Raw genomic sequence first — 18,915 nt, forward strand, 5'->3', positions numbered from 1 at the left:
AAGAATGCTCGAAAAGAACGGAGGAAGCCCTAGGATATGATCTGGCTGCTGTCTCCGTCACATACTCAACATTGTCAACGAAAATACCCTTAGCAAAGAAAAGGCATGCACTTCCCGGCGCTCATTTTCCAATTCTTACTGCTTAGTGTTCAAGGCGTCGGCAGCAGCTTTTACCTCATCAGAACCATGTGATAATTTCATGCTATGAATGGCCCCAAAGACGACACGTGCTAGGTTCCTCACGAGGTTGAGGAGGAAGTCCACATGAAAGCCTAGAGTTATGGCCTCGTATATCGCGTCCCGCCAACAAAGTAGTCTGTAGTTGATGATATCAAGAAGCTCCATGGTATCTATTCCATGAAGCACCAAGCCAAGAGGCGGCAGTTCTCAAGAAAGAGGAGGTGATATCGGTGACCTCTATGAAACTCCTATGGCGATCCACAAATTTCCTCAAAACTGTGACTATCTCTGGATACACAAGGGCGCCTTGAAAGGGTGCATAACCATCAAACCTCTGACAAAGCAGAAGAAGCTCATTGATAGATCGAAGGATCTTAGCACCACCATCAAAGAAGGCTTTGAATGCCATGAAGGAATTTTCACAATCTTGCCAAGACATGTTTTTCTCTGATCAAATGCCCCCACGGAGGTGGAAGCATCACCGTCCTTATGGCTATCATCAATAATCTCACCACGAGGCAGCATTGCTGGAAGCTGTGGAGAGGTGCCGGCAGTTGTGTCAGATGTGCCTAGCAAAGAAGGAGTAGGAGGCAACACTGCTAGAAGCTGTGGAGAAATGCCGGCAGTTGTGTCGAATGTCCCTAGGAGAGGAGGAGCAGGAGGCTGCGCTGTTGGAAGGTGCAGGGCAGTGTCTGCAGCTACGCAAGACGTCCCAAAAGGAGGAATAGGAAGTGTATTCTCCACACCTTGTGAGATGCTTTCCACCTGAGAAAAAAGGGAAAAGATGCAAAGGAAAATAAACCAAAATGATAGGAGGCATGAGAAAAGGGAAGCAAATTAAAGCATGGAAGATGAAAAACAAGCAATAAATACCTTGTCGACAGTCTGCGCAGTGTCAATAACGGTAGCAGGAAGGCCAAGGCCAGCCTCCAGTGAGCAACCCGTCGTGTCCTCAACAGCGAGCACAACCTACGAGAGAAATACAGGGTATGAGTTGCAAGTCACAACAGGCAGCACGCAATGCGTATATACCAAGTAAAACAAGCAAGAAGGTTATTTGATACCGGTTCAATGTCAACATGCCGCTCATGGTCATTAACAAATTCGGGAGGCATGCCTGAGGCATCCGGCTCCTCCAAGCGAGTGTTGGAATTTGGTTTCTACAACCATGGTTCATGCCGCCCCTTTCTCAATAAGCGGAACTTGGTCAAGCAAGCGGTATAGGTGCCCCAAGAACATGGGGCCTAAAGGAAGCACGCTGTCATATGCTATCACTAATGCCAAAGGAAACACCCGCTCATGCAAACAGTCTTAGGAAAAATCACAGAACAGAAATCTCCCAAGCCATAACGATATAATCGCTGTAAGATGACATGGCTCATGACAGGACCCGACCCAATTTCCACTTTGGAATTCGAGCCAAGTCCTGTGCGTGTCCGACACCTGGCGAATGTCGGGCACAAATGACCTTTTTACCCTTCTTACTTCAATTTCTCTTTAAATTTTTCTTAGACTTCTGCCGAAAATTCGGCAGAGTCTCCTCTGTATTTTGATCAATCCCAAAATTTTTCACCTGTCAAACAATCTCAAATATTTCACCCAACAGCCAGAATGTTTCCAGTAATCAATTCAATTCTAATCTCCAAATTTTCAACTGGATATCAGAGCATATTCTCAAGTTCTCAAGGTTTAAAGGATTTTCTACAATTCTACCTTACTTGGTGGTGCGGAAGCTCTGACTAACCCGGTGGTGGATTCTATGCACTTCTACAACCTGGGGGCGAAAAACAAGTTTTAAACTGTGAGTGGACAAAAAGTGAGATTCTTAAAATCCAGCTAAAATATCATTCCCCCATTTTGAAATAACTAGGGATATATATATATATATCAAAAATTTAACTATATCTCCATATAAAAGATTCTATAAGCATGAATTAGTATACTAATGAAGAAACTTACATAATCGATCTGATATAAAGATATTATTGCCTGGAAGAATCAAAGAATTGGTATACTGAATAAAAATACCAAAAATACACATGTGCAATTACTGAGAGACCAATATAAAATGGCTGAAAATCATCCTTGAATAAAAGAAAGCTCAAAATCCTTTAAAACTTCGTTCGACTGAATTTACTAAAAAAAAATGAGTAAACAATATCTGCAGTAAAAGCTTTAAAATCCTTTAAAACTGCCACCTAATTGTACCCCTGTTATATCCGTCAATTCCCTGGCAGGTCTCGCGCGCCACGCAGTCCACCCGAGCCGCAAACTGGCGAAATCAGGGGACTATGATCAGCCTGTCCCGCCGGCAGATTCCTCGGTGATACCAAGTCAGCTCGAGTCGCTCTGGCAGGATGCAGGGGACCGTAGTCAGCCTGATCCGCAATCCTGGCAGGTCTCGGGGACACAGAGTCAGCCGAGCCGCAATCCTGGCAGGTCTCGGGACACCAAGTCCGCCGAGCCGCAAATCCTGGCACTCACGGTCCGAGCGTCCCCGAAACTCGTGAGGCAAAGGCGAGTGCACTGACATAAACTGAAATCGGACTGGATGTCCGTAGACATCGGTCCAACTCTGGGAAATCACCAAAGAAAATGGGTACGAGGTGGTTTTAAAATAAATTCCCTTTTAAAAAAAATATCTGTAACTGTAAAGCTCAAGTCGTGCTGCGGTCTCAACTGATTCGAAACTCAAACTCTGTTTTTCTAACTGGTAAATAAGCAGCACCGACTTATAGAACTATTACTGTAATAATCGTGTTCGGAACCATAATAAAACTTACTCAAGATCAAATAAGGAAATTTACTCGAAGAAACTCATTTATCAAAACTCTCTTATATAAATCAAAGTAAAATCACTTATAAACTTATTTATATAAAATCAATATAAAATCATATATGAAATCTATTTATAAAAATCATCTATATAACTCATTTATATAAAGGCATTCATGAAAGAAAGTCCACTCACAGATGGTCCGAGCTACTTCGACCCCTCGAAGGTCTCTTTTACACTTCTGCCGAGCTCCTGGTGCCTTACTCGATCGATTTGGTGAAGAATTGAAGGAGAAAATCGAGCTGGAAGTTCGGGTGGATTCGAACGAACATCCGTCGGAAAACACGATTTTCCGGCCAAGTCAGGGCGGCCCCGGGGTTGAGGTCGGCTGGAGAAGGTAGGGGACTCGATGGCGGTTCCAACGCCACCGGTCCCGTGGCCATTGGAGCTCGGAGGCGGCGCCAGCACCTTCTGGAAGTCGGTGCCCGTTTCGCGCAGAGTCTGGGTTTATATAGATGCAACTTCGAAATATTTACGGTTATGCCACTGAAACTCTTTTGACCATAACTTTTTCGTTACAACTCCGATTCGGGCCCACTCCGTGTCTACGGACTCCTTTCGCCGTGCTCTACGCAATGGCCAAGCGGAATTCCCAAATTCTTTCTCGATCAAAAAGTCAAATTTTCCCCATTAAAAAAATGCAAGGGCAATTTGGTCTTTTGCTAAAAGATATTTTCTTTACTTTTTAGATATTTTCTTTCTTTTTAGATATTTTGTTTTGGGTTCTTACAGCTCATTCTTGTTAACACTCCGAAAAACTGTATCCAATTGCTAAACTGCAGAGAAGTGCTAGGAGAAGTCAGGGCACCCTTTCGTAAAGCCTCAAGCTTTAGTTCATCTTATGGAGTCAGTGTGATGTGGAAAGGATCTTGGCTCCGCAAGGTAGAAGGGTGAAAATATTGGCTACGTCCTCAAGCGTAGGAGTAAACTATCCCCATGAACAGATAAATGTATGTGTCTCGGTACTCCATCGCCTAACCACATACCGGAGTATCTTGGCTTCAATATGGATGTCGCAAGCTTTAGAAATAAAGATGAAGTCTAGCACCCCTGCCCGATTTACTGACTTGGGATTGAGTTATGGAAAAATTGATGCATGCGAGAATCATTGCATGTTATATTGGACGGGTCATGTCGAAGATACAAGTTGAAGGTGTGTGGGGCTAGTCGATATAAACCTAGTTTGGTTCTAAAAGTGTTACAACCCTAAAAGTAGCAAATAACATGTTACGGTACTTACCATTACGACCACGACTACAACGTCTTTACATGTCATGACATATTGCTGAGTCAATGGTATGGCATGCTGAACATAGACAAAAAATGGGGTTCTTAGGAGTCCTGCTCACACCCACTTTGGAAAAGTTAGACACTATATACCCTGAATTTGGTTCTGAGTCACGCAATGTTCGTCTTGGTTTGGCTTTCGATGGGTTTAATCCTTTTGGTATGATGAACCTATCACATAGTACTTGGCCAGTTGTAATGACACTCTACAATCTTTCATCGTGGTTATGCATTTATGCTCTTGTTGCTTATCCCTCCTGGTAATTATATAGATGTTTATCTTCAACCTTTGATCAATGAGTTGAAAACTTTGTGGGTACATGGGTTATTGACTTTTGATGCTTTCAAGCAAGAGACATTTATTATGTGCGCTGCTGTGATGTGGACAATCAATGACTTCCTTGTATATGACGTGCTTTTCAGTTGGAGCATTGAACGTAAGAAAGCATGCCCAAATTGTGCATATGGCACCAACTCTTTGAGGTTGAAGCATGGCAAAAAATTTGTTACTTGGGACAGCGTCGATGACTGCCGATCGTTCATAAGTATTGGACATATACTCGTTCTTTCAATGGGCATATTGAGTCAAGGTTACCCTCTATTGTTATGTTAGGTGCACAATATTTGGCTTCACTAAGTGGGTTGAGGTGGCAATTTGGAATGGAGAAGCAAATACAAACTAAGTGCAGGAGAGGTAGTACAAAGGATGTCTGTGTTAGTCCTTGGAAAAAAAAAAAAAAGAAGCATATTTCTTTTATCTACCTTATTGGAATGAACTTTTTATACGACACAATCTCGATGTCATGCACATTGAGAAAAATGTTACTTAGAATGTCCTTGGAACTTTATTGGGCATGGACTGAAAGAACAAAGATTCACTTAATGCCCAAATTGGATCTTAAGGAGCTTAATATTAAGGAGAAATTTCACCATAAGACTATTGGGGAACGTACTGTGTTTTGTGGTACAACATTTACACTTACAAAAAATGAGAAAGCGTTATTGTGCAAAGTACTAGCATCCGTTAGGCTTCTAGACGGGTTGTCATCTAATATTGCTAGATGTGCAAGAGAAAAAGAGAATAAACTTCTGGGGATAAAGAGTCATGATTGTGATATCATTATGAAGTACTTTCTTCCAATTGGTGTACTTTGTGCCCTCTCCACGGAAGTTGTTCCAGGTTTATTAGAGCTTAGCTCGTTTTTTCAAAACTTGTCTACAAAAGTTGGAACGGCTATTTACTTTCATTCATTACCTAAAAGTGTTGCAGTGTTATTCTGTGAATTGGAAAAGTTGTTACCCCCTATATTTTTTGTCATCATGCTACATTTACTAATTCACCTTCCTGATGAAGCTGCAATAGTTGGCCTAGTTCATTATAGGTGGATGTATCCAATTGAGTGGTATGTTTAAATGACTTGGTTTTATTTGTGGAATGATAAGTCAATTTATCTGTCTGTTTTTACTTGTTCTCCTTTGCTGACGGTAAAAAAGCCAAAAACTACAACATGGGAAGTTGTTCTTCCTTTGTCTAACTATTGACAGACAACATAAGAAAATAGTCTAATCAATCTCTATTACGCTGGTTCAAATTGGTTGGTCAATCTCTTACTCTAGAAAAAATTAACAGTTATGGGTAATGACGAAATGATGATTTAATTGTGTTAATCAAATATTGATCAAAACATGCTTGTATTTGTTTTTTCTTTACATATTCTTTAGTAAAATTGCTATGAGTGGCTTCAATTTAGAACCTCCTAAAAAGAATTCCAGTTCTTACCAAGAGGCACCCACCCTTGCTTTTCCTATTTCACCTCCTTCTCTTTGCAGCCTTAGTTTAATTCGTATTATTGTATGTCTTATATAATGTAAGTGCAATGCAACCTTAACATCATTCCATACTATTTACAGGTTCTTGTATACTCTAAAAAAATATGTTCGAAATAAATCTCGTCTCGAGGGTAGCATTGTTGAAGGCTATATTGTCGAAGAATGTTTATCATTTTGTGCCTTGTATCTTGGTGATGGCACAGTTCACAAGCGAAATAAACCTGGAAGGAATGTTGATGCACAAGGAAGTGACATGCGTGAAGGGTTTGAAATATTTAAAGGACCCAGTAAATCACTCGGGAGGGTCAAATCTTTCCACCTTGACCATCAAGAGTGGGATAGGGTGCACCGACATGTCTTTTGGAACACTCCAGAAGTCCAACCTTACATAAGGTGTGACAGATAAAAATATTTTAAGTATTGTAATTGTTGTGCCAATTGACAAAGTAGTTGCATATTGAATTTGAGCTTAGCTTTCATGTTCATTTTTAGGGAATATGTGGAATATGAAGGCCACTTGACGTCCGCAGATTACTGTTTTAGAATCTCAAAGTCAAGCACACAAGTCATTTCCTCAATGGTTCCACGAACATGTAAGAATTTAATTGTCTTTTGCTATTAAACTGTTAACGTTGAGCTGATTGAGATGTATGAATCTAAATAGGTTTAGTAACTTGGGAAGTAAATGTAACTCTGCAATATGTATATGTGGATGGGAACAAGGTCATCAACTTCTTTTCTTTGACATAGATATTTCCATTTAACTATTGATGTGCATATCTACAACCAAATTCAAAATGGGTTTGGACAAGTTAGCGATGATTTACGAGCATTGGCTAGTGGCCGCAGAAGATGGGCCGGTCTCTGGACCAGGTGCACTATGAACATTTTTCGGTTCCATGTGAAATCAGTTGTTGAAGGCTTAAAGTCACAAAATAGTGGTGTATTTGTGTTTTCTCAGACTGATAGTTATGCTACTACCGAGACCCAAACCTGAGATCTGGAATTGTTGACTACTACGGTGTACTTAAAGACATAATTGAATTAGACTATGGCAATGCACACAATGTAGTGCTGTTTGACTGCAACTGGGTTAATCCGAATCCTTGTAATGGTTTCAAAACTGATAATTTGGATTTACATGGGTAAACTTTATGCACTTGCTTCCACCTCTAGATACATTTATTATGGGATCACAACATCCAACAGAACTATAATGACATGTTGTAGTGAGAACAAGACCTAAGGATTATTTTGACATGGGAAGTGTTTATACCATATCTGACCAAGCAACTAGAAGCAAATCTAAATAAGGCAAACAGTCCCACATTGGAATATTACAAGAGGTGAAGACTCCCCCTCACCTATAAAAGGAGACCACTCTCCACTTAGGAGGGGATCCTGGGGCTGGGCTTGATCTTTAGTCATGGCCTTCTCCTTTCTTACCTTTATATTTGGGTCCAACCTCATGTACAAATGTAAATACACAATATTATAATAATGAGAATAGGCTTCTTCGTGGATGTAGCCCATTCATTAAGGGTGAACCAAGTATATCTTGTCTTCTGTATATTTATCGCTTGCCCAAATCTTTATACACATGCTGAAGGTCCTTACATTCACTCATCATCCATCATATCTTATCACTAAGTTGGGCCCAAAAGTGCTGAACCACTTTTTTGCATCAACAGGAAGCATACATAATCTGACATTTTTGCACCTCAAACTTTGGATGATGCAATTCATGACATTGATGAGGTGGAAGGAAAATCAGATGTGGAAGTCATTTGGTGAACTAGCGTAATCATAATAAAATCAAATATGAGCTCAAGAATATGGTATGCATTTCTAATAAGCTTTAAACATATGAAATATATATAATAAAGTTGCCTTTGGTGTTAAATAAACATTGAGATGATAATGGAGAAACATACCATATTAGAAATGCATACAAGAAATAGTGTTTATGAGATGACAGTACAGACGTTAATAGTGTTTGCATGAACATTGAGATGACAATGGAGAAACATAACACCTAAAAAGTCAAGTTTGTCAATTGGTACTCAACTTTAATAGTTTTCTTTTTTAATCTTTACATACTAGCATTAACTTGCTAGATTATTACTACTGTGGGATTTTGTGACAATTTTATCTTTTGAGCAAGTATCTTCTCAGCATGAAATTTGGGACAACACATACTTGAAAGAACCAAGTTGAGTTTTTTTTGGTGAACTTGTATTTTCTGAGCATTGGTTAACATCTCTATTATTATACGTCTCTATTGACCAACACTATTTCTTAACATCTGCATCCCTTCATGACAAACGTATATTTAAAGTGCATATTAGTTTGGCTATAAAGTATTAGCATTGAGAATAATAGAATCAATATGTTTTGCAAACTTAAATTTCAATTCTATATCATGTGCAAATACAGAGATAGGTGACATTCAATCAACTTGATTCAGTTAAATTTTAAATTAAACAATTTATATTGGGTTCTAGCCATGCCTCTAGTAGAGAGAAAATTGAGATATAATACAGACATAACATTTGAATTCTATTTGTGAAAAGTTGAGAGAGAGAAATACAAATTAAAAGAACAAAAAAACACAAAATTGAACGATAATTTGACAAACTTCTCCTTAAATTTGAGCTATTATTTCTTAAATACACTAATTTCATTAACATGTACTGTATTATTTCTTGAAACTAGAGAGTCTGCATGTATGGGCTAACTTTTATATCATTTTGTAACAATCATAAAGATGCATCTCAATAACTTTTGCTTTATATGAGTAGTGCTTTGTATGAGTAGTGAATTTAGAAATTGTTATGGTTTATGCATAGATTATATCAATTGGAATGTCAAGATGAATTGAAAGGTATTTGTGTAACACCGGACCTACTTGAGAGTTAATAACAAAAGATTGGTCAATTGGACTATAACGGAAACGGAAAACCAATAGAAATTAATTCCTTAAAGAAACTCAAGGGTCACCAAACAAAATCATAGCTCAAATGAAATAAGTACATCTACGGAAGCAAATCAACTTATTTAACAAGTTAGGTGTCAATCATTAATTTTTCTTTTTTTTTCCAACTAAGTCTAGAGAACATAAATCCTATGAGACCATGACCAAGGATTGCCTGCCACCAAGCCTCCTATTACTCCTCAATAACTTTGGTACTTGGAACCACAATAAACTACTAGTGAGATAAACTCAGTAAGTAGCTAGAACATGCTTCAAACAAGCTCAAACAATTACAAATATACTAATACTTAGCAATATGCTTATATGCTTGTGCACCTAGCATGAGAAAGAATGCACGGCCTTAACTTATCCAAATTGCACTTAGAGTGATCCTTCAGTACTAGAGGCCTATCAAATACTTTTACTGACAGATAAAGGGGCCTTGTCGTCGCCCGTCGGCAACACCCGCAATGTGAGCCTTATAACATTTCATTGTCACCGGTCGATGACACTTAGGTTGTGAGCCTTATAACTTATTGAAAGTCACCCGTTGGTGACACCCACATTTTGAGCCTTAAACTTGTTGTGCACCCCCACGCACGAGGCCTCATAGTGACCTAGGATTCTCTAGTGGTCCTTACTTAAATTAAGTCACAGCCAAATGGTGCACTAAGACTTGTACATGACTTACACATACCTACTTGCCATGGTTTAAACACACTTACATACACCAATCCAATGAACTTTCGTAGCAGCCATGTTACTTGCAAACATACAAACATCACAATCAAATGGTATAATCACATATACAGTTACTTATTAACGTACGTATAGGCACACATTCACATATATATATATATATATATTTATCATAGTTCCAGAGCAAGTCTAGGGTACTTACCTTGTAGTGAGCACCCTACACAAAACCACTTGAGATATAAGCCTTAAACAGGTGCTAACCTTCTCGAACTCTTCTCTCTAAACTCCAGTCATCAGTCTACCTCCAGAAAACCCTTTTTCCCTTTTCCGAACTCTCTCTCTCCTTTTTGGGTGTTTTTCTCTGTAACCAACTGAGCTAAACCCTAAAGTTCATTTCTAAATGTGTCGCCTAATGGGCCAGCCCTAATCTTAGAGCTAATACCCTAGTCGTCCTCATAAAACTTATCAAAGAGTCGGCCCTCTCATACTAACCTACTTGGGCTTTCGTAAATTAAAGTATCTTGGGCCTAAAAGCTTATAATAAGCTTAAGTTTACCATTACACTCAGCCTTATTCACAAATATATCATAGTATAACACAAATTATCAGGAGAAAATTGACTTAAACAAGTCGAGCCTTACAATCTACTCTCCTTAAGGAAATTCTCGTCCTCAAAATTTGACATATCTTCAGTGATGAAAAGTTCTGGATATTTGACCCGCAATTCATCCTTGCACTCCCAAATGGCCTCCTTATTAGGATGATTCCTCTAAGACACCTTCACAAGTGGTATCTTCTTTGATCGTAGTTGATGCTCTTTCCGTTCCAAGTTCTGACTTGGCCCTTCTTCATAGGTGAGGTCATTTGGGAGTGGGAGGGGTTCATAACATAGGACATGAGTTGCATCATGTACATATTTTCGAAGCATGGAAACATGAAACACATCATGAACTCCCTCCAAAGCTGGTGGAAGGGCCAGTTTGTAAGCCAGCTCACCAAACCTTTCCAAGATTTCAAAAGAGCCAATGAATCTTGGGCTTAACTTCCCTTTCTTTCCAAATCTCATAACTTCCTTCATGGGTGCCATCTTAAGGAACACCTAGTCCCCAACCACAAATTCCCTATCTTTTCTCTTTGCATCAGCATAATTCTTCTGTCGGCTTTGGGTAACCTTCATCTTCTCTCTAATGATCTCGATTCCTTCATTAGCTTCTTGAACCATCTGATGGCCCAACACTTTTCTTTCACCCAATTTGTCCCAATGTACAGGCGAGCGTCACTTTATTCCATACAATGCCTCATAAGAGTAGCAATGGCCTATGTCCGTTTTCCTTTTACCCGAATGAGTCCTTTCACATTTTGCCTGATCATGTTGCTTTGCTAGGTGTTCGTGTCGGTCGCTCAGTCTAGCACTCTTGTCTTGGTCATCCTGCTTCATCTACTTTACAATTTTTTTTTCTCATGATCAATTACCGCTTTCTGGCTCTCAGTCTAGATCTTTTTTTTGTCAGTCCTGTCCATTGGGTAAAAGTGTTAAGTTACCCTTTAGTCCGTCTATTTCTGTTTCTACTGCACCGCTTGAACTTATTCAATCCGATGTGTAGATTTCTTCAAATAAATCAATTTCTGGTTTTTCTTATTATGTTCTCTTTGTTGATGATTTTTCCCGTTATTCTTGGATTTACCCAATGAAGTTAAAATCTGAAGTCTTCTCTCATTTTGTTAAATTCAAGGCGTTAGTTGAAAATATGTTCTCTACTCAAATTAAGGCTTTTCAATCTGATGGGGGTGGGAAATACACTAATCATTTATTTAAGGATTTCTTATCTCATCATGGCATTCATCACCGTCTCTCTTGTCCTCATCACCCCGAGCAAAATGGCTTAGTTGAACGCAAGCACCGTCATATTGTCGATACTGGCCTCACACTTTTGGCTCGTGCCTCTATGGCCCCTTCCTATTGGGCTGAGGCTATGCATACCGCTGTCTATCTAATTAATCGTCTCCCTTCTAAATTACTTTATCATAAATCCCCTTATGAAATCTTATTTCACAAAGTCCCCAATTATTCATTTTTCAAAACTTTTGGTTGTGCTTGCTTTCCTTAATTACGTCCATATAATTCTAATAAATTGCAATTTCGGTTTTCTAAGTGTGTGTTTTTAGGTTATTCTTTAAATCATCAAGGTTATCGTTGTTTAGATCTTTCTTCCCACCGTGTCTTTTTATCTCGTCATGTATTGTTTGATGAACTTTCTTTTCCTTTTCACAAGCCCTCCGCTACTCCTGCTTCGGACAGTTCTCCGTCGTCAACTGCTCTGCCTCTACTTCTCCCTGGCCCTACTTTTCCCTCCCAAGGCTCTGTCTCCTCCCACCTCACTCCTCCAACGCTCCAGGCCCAACCCTCTCTCTTGGCTCCAGCCGCTGCCCCGACCGCTTCCCTGACCCGTCTCCCCTGACCTGCCTTCTTCAGCCCCTGCACCACCCCCTGCTGTGTCTGCTCCTCCTCCGAGCTCACCATCTATGTCATCACATATCCCCCTAGGTCTGCCTTCTCCTCCCAGCTCTGCTAGCCTACCAGTCACCCGGCCTGCCACCCCTTCATTCTCGTTTCTCACAAACATACTCTAGAGACCCACACCGCAAAATTTCTTTTCCATCTGCTGACCCTGTTCCATGTAGTACGTCTTCTCCTCCTTCTGATACTTCTCTGGTAAGTGTATCCATTACTCATTTAATGGCTACTCGTGCTAAAGCTGGTGTCCGTAAACCTAATCCTAAATATGCGCATCATGCGTTGGTTTCTACTGATGGTTCTTTTGTGCCTACATCTTTCTCACAGGCTAATAAGCTTCAGGAATGGCGTCTTGCCATGACAGATGAGTTTAATGCTCTTCTTCGTGTTGGGACTTGGACTTTAGTTCCTCGTCCTCCCGCTATGAATGTATTGCCAAACAAGTGGGTTTTTCGGGTCAAGCGGAATTCTGATGGCACTATTCAGTGTTATAAGGCTAGCTCGGTGGCCAATGGTTTTCATCAACAACAGGGCCTTGACTATGGTGAAATCTTTAGTCCTGTTGTTAATCATTCTACTATTAGCCTTATCTTGGCTCTTTCTGTGCAGTTCAGTTGGCTTGTTCGTCAGTTGGATGTTCAGAATGCCTTTTTATATGGCTACCTTGATAAGGAGGTTTATATGTGCTAGCCTGTTGGCTTTATTGATCCCACATATCCTGATCATGTCTACCGCTTACGACGCTCCCTTTATGGTCTTAAGCAAGCCCCTGGCACTTGGTTCCACTGTTTCTTTTCTCATCTACTTCACCTGGGTTTTATTGCTTCTCAGTCCGATTCGTCTCTCTTTGTGTACACTCAAGGCTTCATTCACATTATTTGTTGATTTATGTGGATGATATTTTTGTCACTAGCTCCGATCCTTCTCGCATCACCATTCTTATCTCTGACTTGGGTTCTCTATGAAGGATCTTGGCCCCGCCAACTATTTCTTGGGCATGGAGCTTGTTCGTACTCCGTCTGGGCTCTCTCTTACCCAGACCAAGTATGTCGTCGATCTTCTCAAGCATGTTAACCTGCATGAAGCTCAACCTGCGCCTACCCCAGCCATTAGTGGCCGTCTTCTTAGCATTTCTGATGGGGATCCTCTTCCTGATCCCACTGAGTACCGTAGTACAGTTGGGGCTCTTCAGTACTTAACTCTCACTCGTCTAGATATTGCCTTTGCTGTTAATCAGATGTGTCAATTTATGCATCAACCCACTACTGCTCACTGGCTCGCTGTCAAACGTATTCTTTGTTATCTGAATGGCACACTCACTCATGGGTTATTCTATTCACCTAGCACTCTCTTTCTCAGTGGGTTCTCTAATGCCGATTATGGAAGGAATCCTGATGACCGTCGCTCCACTGGTGGTTATTGTGTTTACTTGGGTACTAACTTAATCTCCTGAAGTACTAAGAAGCAACGCGGTGTCTCACGCTCCAGTACTAAGGCGGAATACATCTAGCTTGCCTACACTGCCGCCACTCTCTCATGGTTCCATGCTTTATTTCTTGATCTTCATCTTTCAGCTCCTTGTCCCAAGCTTTGGTGTGATAATATTAGTGCTCTTTCTCTCACTTCTAATCCTGTTTTTCACTCTCGCACTCGTCATGTAGAGGTGGATTATCATTATGTTCATGAAAGGGCGGTCCGGAATGAGTTACTCTTTGCGTATTGTTCTACTATTAATTAGATTGCTGACATTTTTACTAAGGGCTTATCATCTACTCGGTTCTCCTTCCTTCGGTCCAAGCTTCATGTGCTCCACCGCCCCGTCAGCTTGCGAGGGTATAATGGACGTTAATGTTGATATGATTGAGATATGATTTACTTGCCAATTATATGTATTTATTTCTGTATATTTCTTACCTAGAATAGAAGATATGTTGTGTAATCACCAAGTAATAGCTGTGTATATATTTCTTATATTGTTTATCAATGAACAGCATAGAAGAGATTTAAATCCTTTCAGTCTTCACACCGCAGCAATAAGTGGTCACAAAAACTGCAACCTGGTGATGCCCTTGTGGGTCCAGTTCTTCCTCTTCCTGTTTTGCTTACACTTCATGAATATCGCAATGTATGTCCAAATTCAGATGAAAAATCATGTAGATTTTCAGCAGAGGCAAAAATCAATTGCAGCTGTGATGAGGTCATGCAGGTCACCGGTGAACTGGCTGTTTCTATTTCTGAGGCTGAGATTGTCGATAATCCAGTGACGTCCCTTGTAACGATGGAGACGAGACATGGAGAAGCTCTCAAAAGTCAAAACCTTTCTTTTCATATCAGCCAGTTGCTACTAAAGGATCTCCAATGGATCATACACGGGGCAAATCTATTTATAAGGATGATAGGTTTGACAGCTTAATTTCTAAGGTGTCTGATAAGAAGCATGTATCCAACGACAATCAGGATAATGTTGGACTAGAACTATTTGATGATCTTTGCCCTCTAGAGTTGAGATTTGATGCTTGTTCCTTGAAGTTTGTGTGAGAATGTGAAGGTAAAGAGTCACACATTGGAAAGTTAAGAAACATAGCAAGGGCTTATAAAGAGTTGGATTACTCCCTCCATTGCCGATTGGTTTTGCGGTGGAACCTCAATTTCCTACACGGTATCAGAGCTAATGGCTAACGCCAATTAGCGATCCTTTATTTGCCAACTTTGAGAGTCGTTGGCTCTCCTCGCTTGAAAGGGTGTATGCTTCTGTATAGTTCTCCATCTTCTCCTCTCTTCTATAATCTGTATTTTATCTTCTTTCTCTCTGCTACTGCCATTTCCTTTTATTTTTCAACGCTCACTGTCAAGCTCTCTGCTCATTGATGAGCCTTTATCTTTCACTCTCTTCGTGTCTAGCTCTCTGTTGAGGATTGAGTCATGCATTTCTCCATGTAATGCTCTCTATTGAAGATTGAGCCATTTCTCCTTCTTATGCTCTCTATTGAAGATTGTGCCTTCTCCCCTTTGTCAGTTTTCATCGCTCACCAAGCCTTATCCTAGCTAGCCTTTGTCTCTATCCTGCTGTGCTTCACTGTCGTTAGTCCCTTTGCACAACCGTGGTCTATCCCTCATGTGCTCTATCCACTCTCCCTCTCTCTCCAGGAATCAAAACTCCCTCTTGAACTCTTGTAGAAACTGTATATTCGATTATAATACTTGATATATTACAACCAATATTTATACACAAACTATAAGATATCTTCCTAGTGGTTACAATGAACGGAAAACCCATTATATTCTAATAAAGGCTAATAACAACATAACAGCTAAAACACTAATGTATTGTCATTGAAGACCCTTAACTATGGTAACTCACCCCTAACACTCCCCCGCAAACTTGACGCCGGAGAGATGACAAGTTTGGAAATAAGACATGAAACAAAGGAGTATAATAAAGATGAGGAATGGAAACAAAAGAAAATTCATCATATGGAAAGCGGAAAGGGATGTGCATAAAGAGAAATTAAGGAATATTTGAAGGGAATAAAGGGGTTAAGAGAGGGTGCAGCACAACAGTAGAGGATAAGAGGTGGAACCAACTTGGGACACAGAGAAAAGAAAACGAGAGCATGGGCAAGTTTGAATTTCAAAGCACCATAGAAACAATAACGTATGGGGAAGAAAACCACCGGGGAACAAAGAAGTAATAAAGAAAAGATTATCACAAGAGGATAGAGGCCCATATAGATTAAAATAAAGAGGGATGATTGACCCAAAAAACAATAATAAGAAATAAAGGAGGAGACCAAGTGAGACAGAGAAAGGAAAAGAGAGTGTGGGCAAAACACAGAGTTAAATCTTTTCAAAATAAAGATGGAAAAAGGAGAGAAAGAAAGAAAGGAGAAACAGTTTGAGCATAGATAGAGCGTGAGAGGCCGATACCAAGGCAGCAACACAGTGATAGGGCTTGACTGGCCGATACCAAGTCCGCAACACAGAGGAAGAAACAGGGGTTGTGCAAATGGAACATCGGTAGTGTAGCAGGGCAGAGAAGGCTTGGCGAGCATCGATGAGGCTCACAGAGGAAAGAGAGACGGCTCGGTGAGCAATGATTGGCAACATCAACAAAGAAGGGGAAAGTATGGATACCACAATAGAGAAACCATCAGAAATACATGAGAGTGAGAAACCACAATTACAGACTAGGAAAAGTGAAAGGAAATGAAGGTTTTTTTTATTTGTAATTTATAAATAAAAATTTATAGATATGAGCACGAGTGTTTGGGCAAGAGAGAGATGAAGCTTAAGGGAATGAAGGGGAAGCATGCGTGTAGAGAAGAGAGAGATATTGGAAAAATGGAGGGCTCATGACACCAAAGAGAAAGAGATGGAGTCTTGATATAACCAGAGAAAGAGAAAGAGTTCAAGAGGGAGTTTTGATAGAGAAAAAAAAAAAGGAATGAGATCCTAGAGAGAGAGAGAGAGAGAGAGAGAGAGAGAGAGAGAGAGAGAGAGAGGATAGAGCACATGAGGGATAGACAACGGTTGTGCAAAGGGACTAACGACAGTGAAGCACAGCAAGACAGAGACAAAGGCCGGCTAGGATAAGGCTTGGTGAGCGATGACAACTGACAAGGGGGAGAAGGCGCAATCTTCAATAGAGAGCATAAGAAGGAGAAATGGCTCAATCTTCAACAGAGAGCATTACATGGAGAAATGCATGGCTCAATCCCTAACAGAGAGCTAGACAGGGAGGGAGTGAAAGATAAAGGCTCATCAATGAGCAGAGCGCTTCACAGGGAGCGTTGAAAAATAAAAGGAAATGGCAGCAGTAGAGAGAGAAAAAAAAATAATACAGATTGTAGAAGGGAGGAGAAGATGGAGAACTATATAGAAGCAAACACCCTTTCGAGCTAGGAGAGCCAACGACTCTCAAAGTTGGTACATGAAGGATCGCTAATTGGCGTTAGCCATTAGCTTTAATACCATGTAGAAACTGTATATTCGATTATAATACTTGAGATATTACAACCAATATTTATACACAAACTATAAGATATCTTCCTAGTGGTTACAATGAAACGGAAAACTCATTATATTCTAATAAAGGCTAATAACAACATAACAGCTAAAACATTAATGTATTGTCATTGAAGACCCTTAACTATGGTAACTCCCGTTGAAGGAAGTTGAGGTTCCACCCCAAAACCAATTGGCAATGGGGGGAGTAGCCCAACTCCTTATAAGCCCTTGCTAGGTTTCTCAACTTTCCAATGTGGGACTATTTACCTTTACATTCTCACACGCCCCCGCACATGTGGCGAATTTTCAAGCCTAACACGTGGACAACACATTTTGGGTGACGTGGAGCACGTGTGGCCGTTGGGCTTTCACATGTGGGCAACCCGCTCTGATACCATGAAGGAAGTTGAGGTTCACCCCATTGCCAATTGGTTTTGGGGTGGAACCTCAACTTCCTTCATGGTATTAGAGCGGGTTAGTCCAAGTGTGAAAGCCCAACGGCCACCTCCACGTCACCAAATATGTGTTGTCCACATGTTAGGCTTGAAAATTCGCCACACGTGCGGGGGAGTGTGAGAATGTGAAGGTAAAGAGTCCCACATTGTAAAGTTAAGAAAACTAGCAACGGCTTATAAGGAATTGGGTTACTCCCTCCATTGCCAATTGGTTTTGGGATGGAACCTCAACTTCCTTCAGTTTGAACAGAAGGAATAGGAGGCTTATTGTAAATTGAAGGGGGAATTCTTAAAATGGCAAAAGAGCTTTGACTTGTATCAAGAATTCTGCTCTCGTATTGAATCAAAAAGCTTATAAATGTTTCTCTAATTCTTTCTTCCATGTTCCTGCAAATTTTTCACCACTAAGTTAAAGCCCTCCCTTCTGTACTTGTTTTCCCTGTAATTAATTTTGATTTATTTAGATTATAGATGAGTAGAAGAAAACTCTGCAAGAGGATTTTAACAATGCTAGGAAAAGTTCCTGTGTATACGACAGGATCCTAATGTAAAAAGCCTGTCAAAGGAGAAGAAAACAGTTGATTCTATATATCCATATTCTTCGTTTCTCATTAAAATTTCTGAACGTTAACAAAGCCACATGCTTACAAATTGCTGAAGAAACAACAAAGTTGATTTTATGCCCCGCACGCACACTCGTATATAACCTACTGCAGCAATATCACCTACTTTCTGTGTCTCTCTCATGGTGGTTCATGCAAAACTACTGTTAGCTAGGGTAAATGTGTTTATTTTTGCCATGGCTTTTCAGGGAGAAGCTCTTAACAACAATGGTATGCAATTGTGCTCAAGCCTTCGCTTTTGCATTTTCTTCTTGGATTGGTGTTTGCCTTTCCTTCTAATTTGTGCTCAAGCCTCAAGCTCACGCTTAATATTTCGGGCATGTTGCTGTCTGTTTGTCTAATGAGCATACGTCCAGAAAATGATTTCTTGGGATCATGATACTAGATTTCTGGCATACAATTTGCCCTATTTCCATTGTGAAAAGCAGCTAGAGAAAAAAAAAAAAAAAAAAAGCTGAAGGTTGTGTACTTGATTCAAAGTAAGCTTTTATCTCTTTTACAGTTGATTT

Source organism: Prunus dulcis, chromosome 1 (assembly GCF_902201215.1).
Source record: "Prunus dulcis chromosome 1, ALMONDv2, whole genome shotgun sequence".
Lineage (NCBI taxonomy): Eukaryota > Viridiplantae > Streptophyta > Magnoliopsida > Rosales > Rosaceae > Prunus > Prunus dulcis.